The sequence below is a fragment of the Meleagris gallopavo genome, chromosome 8 (genome assembly GCF_000146605.3).
Source record: "Meleagris gallopavo isolate NT-WF06-2002-E0010 breed Aviagen turkey brand Nicholas breeding stock chromosome 8, Turkey_5.1, whole genome shotgun sequence".
Classification (NCBI taxonomy): Eukaryota; Metazoa; Chordata; class Aves; order Galliformes; family Phasianidae; genus Meleagris; species Meleagris gallopavo.
Window position 1 is genome coordinate 24,914,183 of NC_015018.2, and position 11,831 is coordinate 24,926,013.

General features: G+C 37.5%; 1 long non-coding RNA gene across 1 annotated transcript; it reads right to left on the reverse strand.

Moving 5' to 3' along the window:
• Nucleotides 1-606: 606 nt before the first annotated feature.
• Nucleotides 607-9,571, reverse strand: LOC116216911. The gene is made up of 3 exons (XR_004160581.1): nucleotides 9,423-9,571; nucleotides 5,907-6,019; nucleotides 607-674 (listed from the first exon to the last, which is right to left on the reverse strand). It is a non-coding gene; the product is annotated as an uncharacterized LOC116216911 (long non-coding RNA).
• Nucleotides 9,572-11,831: the final 2,260 nt, after the last annotated feature.

An 11,831-nucleotide genomic window follows, 5' to 3' on the forward strand; every position in this document is an offset into this window, starting at 1 on the left:
TGCAGCACCAACAAAGCACATTGCAAACCCCCAGAGGCACTGCCCACCAAGCTGCTACCTCAAGGATGACATCAAGGAGTACATCATGGGAGTCTTAAAGAACTTACATGGATTTTCTCATTTTCATTTCCAAAGACAACGAACTCATAGGAAAAGTAAAATCACGTCAAAGCAGGAGTACTTTTGACCTTAAGCCTTGAACTTTCCCACTTTAAGCAGAAATTGAGGAGGAGACTTAAGGTATTGATTGTACTTGACAAAACTCAAGCCTCTGCTTAACAGCTTCAGCAGATCCCTAGTCATTGCTGCATGTAACTTCTTGAAAAATTCAGAATTCTAGGGAAAACAAGTAAAAGTAGGGAAATACAATCAGGCTGTTTCTATACAATTAAAATAAGTTATGATTTTAGGCTTTTTGCATTTTTTTGTACGAGAAGTAAAAACAAAGGGATGTTTGCTTGAACTCTGCTGTTGAAATTTTACTTTTTCCAATTGATGAATAAATATATTGAAGTAGCCAATATAGTCCATATACCATCACAGCTAACATAATCTTACATAACAGATTTCTATTTTCTATTAAAACACAAAGTTTCAGCAACTTACCTTCAATCTTCAGAAAGCTGCCAATTCCCCTGGGAGGCATTTCATCATTGTTCAGGCTCATTCAAACACTGAGGAGAAATGAAACAATCCCATAACACACCTTTAATGGAAAGAGTAACTGTACACAGACAATTCCACAGTGGGGACAATCCTGGTAGTTACAGGTGTGAGCAGGCATCATTTTGTGAGGACAGTGAATAACAGTAATTACTGTCAATATTGTTTTTAAGACAAGGAATCTGTTTAACTTCTATTCACAGCATCTGAGGGATATCCTACAGCTTGGCCTAGTACCCCCTTAGGAGTTTGTCACTCTCTACCTAAGGTCAGCTGTCAATCCTGCACCTAACCCAAAAGCACCTCTTGCACAGCAGATGTGCTTCTCTCAGGGAGTCATTAGCATTCCCCCTCAATAAGGACTCTTATCCACCACTTGCAGCTTGTTAACCACTTGGGAAGTGACAAGCAGCCTATCAGAAAGAAACCACTATAACCAGAAACCTGAGGAGGAAGCTCCGCAAAGAGAAATGAGTGTGGTTCTGGTTGCAGGTGAGGACAATTCCACCAAAAGCAGCTGTGCTGGAACAGTTCCTCATGGACCACAACAGGGAGTAGGGTCTCCCTACACTGGGAGTTCTTCCATTGGAAAGAGTGAGGTGTTTTGCTGGATCACTATTTGTACAGTCAGGCACTTGCAAGACATTTTCCCAGACACAAAAAAAAAAATGCCTTGGGGTTTTTCTACTCCAGGGAATGCAGCATATCTCTTGGAAGCAATACCTACTCATGATGGTTAATCTTCCTCAATAGCTTGTTTACGTCCTCACCATATGTTCACTGTCTGCTTGGAGAAGCTCTGTGTTTCTTTGTAATCCTGGCACTGTTTCTCTTTCCCAAAGGCTGTTTATTACCTTTTATATTTTGAAGTTGACTCTCCTGTACATCTCCACAACTGCTACAGCCCTCATGCACTCTTCAGAAAATCCTTTCTGTCACCAAACCTATAGCTTCTTTAAATAAAACTCAGATGTTTGCCTGCATCTATTCACTATCAACAGCTTAAATCCAGATACCCTCTCAGCTATGTACAGACTAAAAGGACACCCACATTATATTTTGCTTTATGTTCTGCTACATTGTGTTTCTTACCCTTATTCTTCCTCTCTTCTCTCTTTACTATGCTTAATGACTATAGTCAACATACTAGACTCAACTCTGCAATTTTTCTTTCTTCTTCCACCATATCCCATTCCTCTTACACAGGGGAAGTTAGTCTGTTCTCCTTCACTTTGGCTTTCTCATTTTGACAGGCAGCTAGCACCCACATGTGCCATAATCTCTCTTTTACTTTTGGTCTAGATTTCCTGAAATTTCACTCATTTTTGGTAGCAATGTAACAGTTTTATCTCCTCAGTGTCAGCACAGCAGTGGCAGGCTTCACCTATGCATTCACAGTTCACATTAACTCTAAACTTTCCATTTGTATGTTCAATTATTCTATACTCGGTGTTTACAAAAAATAGTTTCTCCTCCAGATTGTCTACATGATTACAAACCTTTCTTCTTGCAAAGCCAAATGCATACTTGACCTTCTGTCCTGCTACAAGATGATCTCAACTTCATTTTTCTACTGTCAACTATAGCAAGACATCCATACACTATAGCAAGATTAGGCTGCACTCTCACTTCATACTACTCACGTGCACTCTCCATCATTACTACCATGAATGCTGTAGATGCAAAGCAATTTTCCAGCACTGCTGTACACTTGAAGTCATCCAGGTATGCTGTTACTTTAATACCCTACCAGCCTCAAAGCAGGGCATCATATACTGACGCAGCCAGCAGAGCGCACAGTAAATATTGAAGGCATTGTTGAACTCCTCTCATTCTGCATGCACAGCCCTGGCTTATGAAGGAGGTGACATATTTAAGTTTTCTCCGGGGGGGACAGAGGAAGAGCAGAACTCTGGGCAGTAGCTGAGGGACACAATGCTGAGGCATGGCATGAATCTTTTAATGAGATTAGCAAGCAGAGGAGAAAAGAAGCAATCAAGTGCTAGAATTACAGAGAAATCCCTGTACTAGAAAAACATTCACCAGGATGTTGCTGAGGACAACAAAAAAAGTACTAGGGAGCAGTACTTTGCAGGTGAACAGGCAAGATTTAGACTAGCACAAAGAGCAATCAATCAATTTTTGTGCTAGCAGCAGTACTGGAAAAGTGCAGAGCGTAACTGAACTTGGTTTACTTGTTTTATGGAGTTTTAACAGGCTTTTCCGAGCAGCTGGCAGAAAGGAATATGGCAAATTTTTACACTATTCATCATTCTTAAGGAACTGATCAAGCTTATAGCTAGCTGATGTGTGGACCATAAGAGTGAGGGAATTTCTTGATAACACATTGCACACAAGTTTCTTGCTTCATTATCTTTTAAATCTCTACTAAGCAGCTGAAATTTAGAAGCATTATACCTGTAAATACACTAAATATCCGAGGTTGCAAAGAAGTTAGTTCCAAAAACGGGACTAGGATATGGCTCTTCTGGACCCATTACAGGTGATTTGATATTAACAGGAAGAAGATAAGCTCTTTCTGAATATTAGCAGTATTCAGTGTGGAATGCACAGTAAAGCAGTTTAACATAAACCAATGGAGAATAGAGAATGTTCATAGTAATATCTACAGAAAAGCATTAGAAAGGGGAAATTCTGTATACCTAGATTATATTGCAAAGAAAGCAGGATTTTTTTAAAAGAGGGAATAAAAGCATAATGGGAACACGTCTGCACTTTATTTTGTATAAATACACTCATTTATGCTATGTAAAGCTAATATAAATAGGTTACCAGATGCTACAGCTAATATAAATGACTAGAAAAATCTGACCTAATGGTGTTTTATACCTACACTGCATTCTGTTTGCATTGCTATAAATGACAAGACACCAAGCAATGGAAAATTGAGAACAGTATTTTAGATTGGAATATAAAGCAGTGATATATGCTACCCCAGTGGTGTTCCATTCATTTAAATGGGACTTCTTTTGCATACTTATGAGGGGATGGAATTATCTGCTTCAAAATCCTACTTTTGCTTTTTGCTAAAAAATGACGAAATTTCCCACAATGCAAAGCTTCTAATGCACAAATAAATCTGCATCCTTCACCTTACCTACAATCCTGGTATGCATCCACCAAAATCACTTTTTTTTCTCTATTAAAAAATAAATAAATAAAAAAATAAAGCCTGCTCCTAATGAGATGTCCTGTTTCGTAACTTGAATTCCCATTAATATGCACCTAATTTGTCAAGAGAAGTGTAAAAAGTGACAAAATACTTGCAGAGAAGCACTGAGAGTATTTCTAGATAATAAAGGACTTTTAACCAGTGGGAGGACAGCCTGACAAGAGCTGGTGGCAAAAAGATTGGCTTAAGCCAGGATTTAGACATAGAGTGGAGAGCTGTGAGCTCCTGGGACAAACAGACAGCTCTCCAGATAGGTTTTATTTTATGAAGTTTTCCACAGAGTAGCCCTTATTGGAAACAAATGTGGAATCAGATGTGTGTTATCAGCTTCTGTATAGCAGTAAGTAGGCAAAGCTCTGCAAAAGGAGTCATGTGGAATCATACATATTCACAAGAGTGAGCTCAAAAGAGATCTCTGTTTCCTTATTGAAATATCTCAGGCCACTAAACCTTCCTCAGTTACCCAGCCCAAAGTCCAATAACTTGTATCTGACTAAAGTGCTCTTTGTCTTAGATTAAAGCTTGTCTCCTAGAAAAGCTTTCAGCCTCTACTGTAAAACCTAAAGACACTCCGTCTCTATCCCTTTCCTTGTATTTGTTCCGGCGGTTAATCACCATTACCATGTTTGCTGAAAAGCTTATTTGAGTCCTAATTCAGTTTCTGCCTTCCCTTCTTGTGGTACCTCTCTCCTCAGGCAAAAGAGGTTCTCAATATCTTCCATTATTTTTCTCTTTGTGAGTACACTTTATAAAGCGCACAACAAATTTCCATTTGCACACACACGCACAGAATCTTTCCCTACATAATTGCTCCCTATTATCTCCCTAAAATTTAGCAAATATCTTCTCCAATTGAGGGCAAATATATTGCTGTCTTTTCAGTGCTTATGGCCTGAAAACTTAGTCTATCCTTTCCAGAAGTGTACCTGGAAGCCATGGGAGATGAGCTAAGCAGACTAATAACTGTAGCTGCACTTTCACATACCATCACCTAGTAGTTCATCATATTTGTCTTTTTTGGAGTACCAGTCCAATATTAGCACTATCTTTGCCTCCTGCAGGTTTCCTAGACAGCTAAAGTTAATTGCACTCTAAGATTAGGTGGACAGACATCTGTTCCTCTGTTCTCTTTCCATTTTTGAGGAGGTTAAACTCTTTGACTTTATTACTTGATGCAAAATATTCTCCAGGAGAAATTGCCCAACATCCTCATTTTATTCATGAGTTGAAAAATTCTTCTTCTTTTTAAGTTTATCACCTGCATCTTTTCAGCTACAGGACAAAAGTGTTCTCTGAAAACTTTCTGCTATCTTTGCACCAAAAAGTATTTTATTATCTCTCTACCATTGAGAGGAATATGTTTTGCAGGTACTTTAGCTCCTAATAACTGCAAGGGAAGAAGTCTGTATGACTTACAAGCATGGATTTTTCTCTATTTGTAGCCTCCTGTTTTTTTCTGCACATCACAATTTCCCAAGGTTATTGATTGCCATCTGTTTACCTTTTTCACTGTTAACTATAAATTGCTTTGAAAAAAATTAACTACCTCCCTTGCACATTAAGCTAGAATCAGCTTTTAGCCAAAGTCATTGTTTTTCTTGATTTGTCGATTCTTAAAATTAAAAAAAAAGCTCTCAGTTCTCTCTTACATTCTTCTTTCTATTCCCTTCCCTTCACATGGTTCAACTAATGATTTTCCTCTAGCTCAATGGTCTTTCTTTTCAAGCACTGTGTATCTGCATGGCTAAGTGTAAAGGTTGCTTCTACTTTCTGTTTGCTTGCACATGTGTAACAGGGCCATGAGCACTGGTATTTAGTCACCAACCAGCTTCTAGCTCAGGACTGAGTCACTTTATTCTTGAAGTCCATGTTTTATATTCTGAAGAACAGAATAAAATAATTTTGCTTTCTGCAATAGTCCTGATATTAAAAAATAGTTTTTTTGTTCAAATGGTGACATGACAGGAGTGCATGGGGGATCCCACATGCAACTCTACCAAAATACTAGAGTGTGTCCATCCACTGAATGATTCCCCAAGCCTTAGCTTACCTTGGGGTAAACTTTCTGTTTCCTCACACCGGATTTGGGACATGAAGAAGGAAAGAAACCAGAAAGCATTCACTGTGTCTTCAGGCTGAAGGAAAAGGTGATTACCGAAGATGCTGGAGGAAAAAAATAAAGAAGAAAAAAAGGATTTAAAAAATTACATGGGAACATCAAAAGATACGTGCTGGCTCTATTCTGCTTAATGACACACAGCACCATGTAATATTAATCTTTCACTGTTATTTCCAATCGACAGCCTAAAACCAAGCTGCATCTTGTTATCTCCTCAGTTTTCTTTATTTAAATTGATTTTCTTTTACCACTTTAATTATGATCCACTTTGGTCAAATCCCAATAAAATCAAACTACTTAAGTGAGAATTACACAGGCTTTTGGGCTTGTTTGTTTGTTTAACTAAAATCCTTAATTGTTGTTTTTTTTAACCTCTTTCCTTGAGGAAAAGACGTGAAGAACACAGCGTCTAATAAATTCAGAAGAACATCAATTGATCTCCACATATTGATGTCACTAATCTGCCCGTGAATGCCATGGATGAAATCTTAGTTCCATTAAGGATCATTAGTTTCTTCAATGCATTCATTATTCAAAACCACTTTCTAGCTCTTTTCTGCAAATAATTCCACCTCTGGAGCTTGTCAGATGTGTGTGTCTTCTTTACTCACTTAACATTAAAATGTCCTGCCTGCCCTTAATGAGACAAAACTTCCACTGATTTGAGCAGAGATTAATTATTTCTTCTGAATACCTGCTCTCCAGCTAGCATCTCTGTACCTTGCCAATGCCCAAAATGGGCTGAGTTAATCTGGGCTGATCCATTTTATGACATATACTAGTTAACAAAAGATTAATTTAGTTTCATTAATCACTCAGCTCTTCAGTGAAACCAGGAAATCTCTACCACCTTCACTCACACATTATTAATTTTTCAAGAAGTTTCCTAATCATAGGTACTGTTCTCAAATAGACAGTGTGATTATTCTATTACTTTGAAGGCTTCAGTAGTTGCATTTCTGACCTTTGTATAATAAAAAAAATCTCTATGATGAAACTATATTTTTCAAATGACTTCCCTTGCATCATAAAATAAATTTCTATATTTCTCCATTTTTGTTAGTGGGCTACATTTTGTTCTAATTTATGGCAGAACCAGTGAAGTAACTTTCTCAGTCAGTAGTTACATTCAGTATTGAAGCTAGTATGCATTCAGCAGAACTGAGACAGGTGAATTTCTTCGGGGAAAGATTTATGGCACTTTGCAGTTTATTGGTGTTCCACATTTATCAGTTTCCTGAAATTGGTTATTTCTGCTTCTTACTTTAATAAAACAACTTTTTAAATTAAAAATAAAATTAAATAAATTTCCGTGTCTTGTTGTGCAGGTAGAATTTAAATGAACAGGCAGATGTTTACAAGACATCAAACCTAGCTGTAGTCATTTTCTTGCTGGATTAGGCATACAGAAAGAGTCAGAAGATGAATCTGTTCCTTGATTAATGTTTCTGGAGTTACACCAGTGTAAATTTTGCACTCCTATCTTATTTGAAAATAAAAACTTTGTGATTTTCTGCTGAAATACACACTGACTAAGCATGATTTATAAAAGCTAAACTAGTTTAAAGCTGTCATTTTTATTCCTTCCATCTGCCAGGGTGCTGTACAGGGCTAGTCATCGAAATCTGGAGCAGCCTGAGGATGCTCTCACTTCTGGGTGCTAAGATTAACCTTTCTCTTTCCATGGAGCAACAGATGTCGTGGACACCGAGGAGGAAAACATCCTCTATGGGTAATAATGGCACGATTCACCTTCAAGCTGCACTGACTTGCCTTACCCAGACAGGCTTGCATTTAATGACAGGCAGTCCTATGAATCAAATGTGAAAGGAAGCATATGCTTTTCAACACGATCTGAACAAAGATTTGATCTCTTTTGTTTTGCACAGCACTGCATATTATCAAGATTAAATCTGAGAGAACAATGCCATTTCAGATTACCAGTGAAAATAAATCAGACAAAAATATGTTCCTCCACACCCAAACTATTTGGATTTGGGCATTTGTTTATTTGTATCTTGGGCAGGGAGGGAGGTTGATTGTTTTATTTTCTTTTAATTTTCCACAAATTGAAAAAAATAATGGTGATGAAGGGGAAACAGACCCTAGCAGTCATTTAGTTTGAAAAAAAACAAAAAAATTTGTTTCTTTGCCTCTAAAAAGATATAATGTAACCATCTGAGAGACTTTTTGAACAAAGCCACTCACGGAAATCAGCATGGAATGGCACACAAGAAAAGGAGCAGAGTTGCTGAAAACTGCTGATGGTTTTCCTCCTAAAATGAGGGAACAGGTTGCTTGGCAGGACCTGTGTGGCTGTATTCAGAGGCTCTCCAGGGCACACACAGATCTATAGTGGATAAATAACTGCAGAGCCAAAAGCCAAAATGGTAACACTGTGGGGGAAGCAAGCCCTGTGCCTGGATCCTGCCATGTCTCACCGTCCCTGGAGCTCGATTATTTCTGTCCCTCCAATCTGTGGATGCTACCAGAGAACCCTGTTGAAATCCCTTAATAAACTTCTCATAATTCAGAGGCTTATCATGGCCTTTCAGAAGCTTTTGAAGTTCCCCTGTTACTGATTTTCATATCAAGAGGCCAAATGAAGCTGTTCTTGTACAGATTTGACTAAAATCAGGTTGTTTAAAGGAAAAAGAAGTTTATTATGAAATAATCAACCAAGAAGCAAAGTCAAATTTAGCTCAAGACTTCAGACATTTAAGTCCTGCTATGTCCTTTGGGAACCATTTATACAAATTCAGCTAGTTTAGAATAAATGTGATCTAAGAATTTCTTTAAAAAAAAAAATTAAAAAAAAGCTGTGGTAATGTTTTGTTTGTTTGTTTGTTATTACAGTGTCCCATCCTGATTTCCTAAATATTAATTCAAAGACAAATTGAGTAGAAAAATTATTCACGAAAGACTTCAGTAGTCAAAACTAAGTTGGAAAGCCTTTCTCTGCTTTATTCTCTTTTGTCTCAAGTCCTTAAGAACATTTCATAATAGCAATGATTTTCATAACCTTGAATTTCTTCTGTAAGAAACGGAAAGCCAGTAAAATCCCAAGCAAATTAAATGCAACCAATTCTTTGACATGCAAAACGGATTTCAGTTTTGCCCTACTGTTGTCTTATCTTTCAATATTAAAAACGTCACCAGTGTTTTGCCTGTTGGTAGTGTATTTTTTCCTCCTCTTTTTCAATTTTACTTAAAGTCTGTTACTGAATATTTCAGTGTTCACATTAGCAGAGACAGGCAGGGAGATGGAAGATGAGGTCTTTTCAACCAGCTGGTGCTCTGAGTGCTTTTTGCTGGAAGGTTCTTTACAGGTGGGAGTCGCACTGGGCTTGCAGTGACCTTCCAGCATAACAAATATATATATATATACACAAATCAAAGTAAATAATTACAATGCAGCATAGTTCCTCCACAGATCTATACACTTACCACTTTCAGAAGGCACAACTTGTAATTCCTTTGAAGTCCATGAGAGCCTCTCCATAGACATTAGCAACAGAGAAATAAAGGGCAACTTTTGATTGATGCTGTGGATACAAACTGTGGTGACGATGGTACAGAAACTGTTGGTGAGTCTTGTTTCTGGAAGTGAAACAAAAAACAAAATTCATCTGATATTTTTCTTGAAGTTGTAGACATTTTCCTGGCTCCCAGAAAGGCCTGACTATATTTCTTTATTTTGTTTTTCCTAAATTAAGTCTCCAGAAGAAAATAATTCCCTCACACAGAGAGAGGTAGGTTTTCTCTATGCAGACTGTGACTAACAGAAGAAATATTTACTTTGATTTCTTAATGTTAATAAATTAAATTGCATCGTTTGACACACACAGAGTAGTTTTGTAAGCTTCGTAACAAACTGCATGGAAATCTTCCCTCAAGCCAAGAAAATTTCTCTTAGGTTTCAGTTTCTTGTATTAAAAAAAAAAATTAGGGAGTTAACAGATGTACATTATTTGATATTTGTTTAAAATTAATTGATTCTATGCATGTTCTCATTCCATAGTCATTTACTAGAAAGAAAACACAAATGGGCAGGACCATATTAAAACAAAGTACAATTTTTTATACTCAAGCAAATATTTACTGTGAAAACAGTTGCATTGTTTACACTTATTTAGAGTCAAACACTACCGGCTTAGATCTGCTTTTCTGCATTCCAAGCAATACCTATCCTAAGCAAAAATGACCTTCAGTGGAGTCATACAGTAAACCTCCTGATTAAGCCACACACTATTGTAACTGATTGTAACTGATGTTACAATCCCAAACTGGGAAATGCAAATTGTTGTACCAGTAGCATGTTTCCTGTTATCTCTGTGAGTTACTGCACTGTATGCAGTGTTCATTTTAACACAATAAATCTCCAGTGTGTTGGAATTTAATGTAGTCCATTACCTCAACGTACTGTAGGTATGAATAACCTCAAGTCCCAGCATTACTAACTACACCAAAAAAAACAGTATTAATGTTACACAGCTATGATACTAAATAAGGTTTTAATATAGAAATAATATCCCAAATTAGTTTTGGTGTGAACATTCTAACAGCTCTTCATTGGCTAAATGGATTTAACTTGTTTTCTGTACAAAACACTTCATTTGATGTCTTGTGATTTTTATGGGTGTTACTATCAGCAAGGAGCATGTTTTGGGCTGTGACTCAGAAGAGCTTGGCTCTGTTCCCAGGCACTCCAGCATGCTGGCAGTCTCACTGGGTTGGTAAGAGTTGTCTCTTTGGCAGCCACAGAGACCACAATCTAAGGTTTACCTGAATTTTGTTTTTCCACAAAGGGGAAGAAACTACCTCTTAGCACTCAGTAGCAGAACAGGCATCCCAGCTGGATGTCTTACCCAAAAAAGATCAGATTCCTCCTAGTAATTTGCCGACAGGATTTGGTCTAAGCCTAGATCAAGGCACAAACTCCACTTTGGACACAGATGTGGATCTGCTTCAGCCATTCTTGCCACCGTTCACCCGCGTGACCTATGTGACAGTCATCACACAAAATCAGTAGAATGAGACTTAAATGAGGTGGAATGAATTAGAATTTTTGTATGGCTGGAAAAAAATCTGAGTCAAGAATTCACAGAATTGAAATAATATGCTGATGGAAGTTGTAAACCATATCAGTCTGATCAACAAAAAATATGATTCTGTAATTCTCTCAAATCTGGGAGTAGAGTTCCCTTCTTACTTTCATAAGGAAATTTGAAGAGAGAGCATGTGAAGACCAGAGGTGATCTATGGGTGATGTCTGCTTTGAAAGATCACCAAAATATTAGCACCATGAAACTCATTCCACATCAGTCACTAAACTGAGGGGTGGGAAAATTATTCTGCTGGAGCTGAAAGTGAGAGTTGTTACATTGCCACTCAAGTAAGGGAGTCTTTTTAAATTATGCTTTAACTTCATGGTTGAATTTTCCTGCATAGCAAGTACCACTGGGATTCTATTGCACTGACATTGAAAGATGCCCCATTTGTTCATAGTCAAAACAGGATAATTCAACTTTGTACAGTTTGGATGTCATAACTCCCTCTGCAGATGCAACTCATCTCAGCAAATGAGCCCTTTTGTTAGTAGCGCTCATGTCACTTTGGGAAGAGATTTTACTACCAGGAAAAGAATTATTTTGGTGACACCACTTGTTTCTCCATGACTGGAACTTTGCCACTATAAACATACTGACCAGAACTTTGTAATGAAGAGTGAGCCATGTGTGGAAGAAAGACTTCAGAGACAGACAAACTTAGGAAACTGATAAGTGACCACCAACACAAGGGTTCCATATATTTATCTGCTTTACATATCCATATGTTATCTATATTGTGTTATCC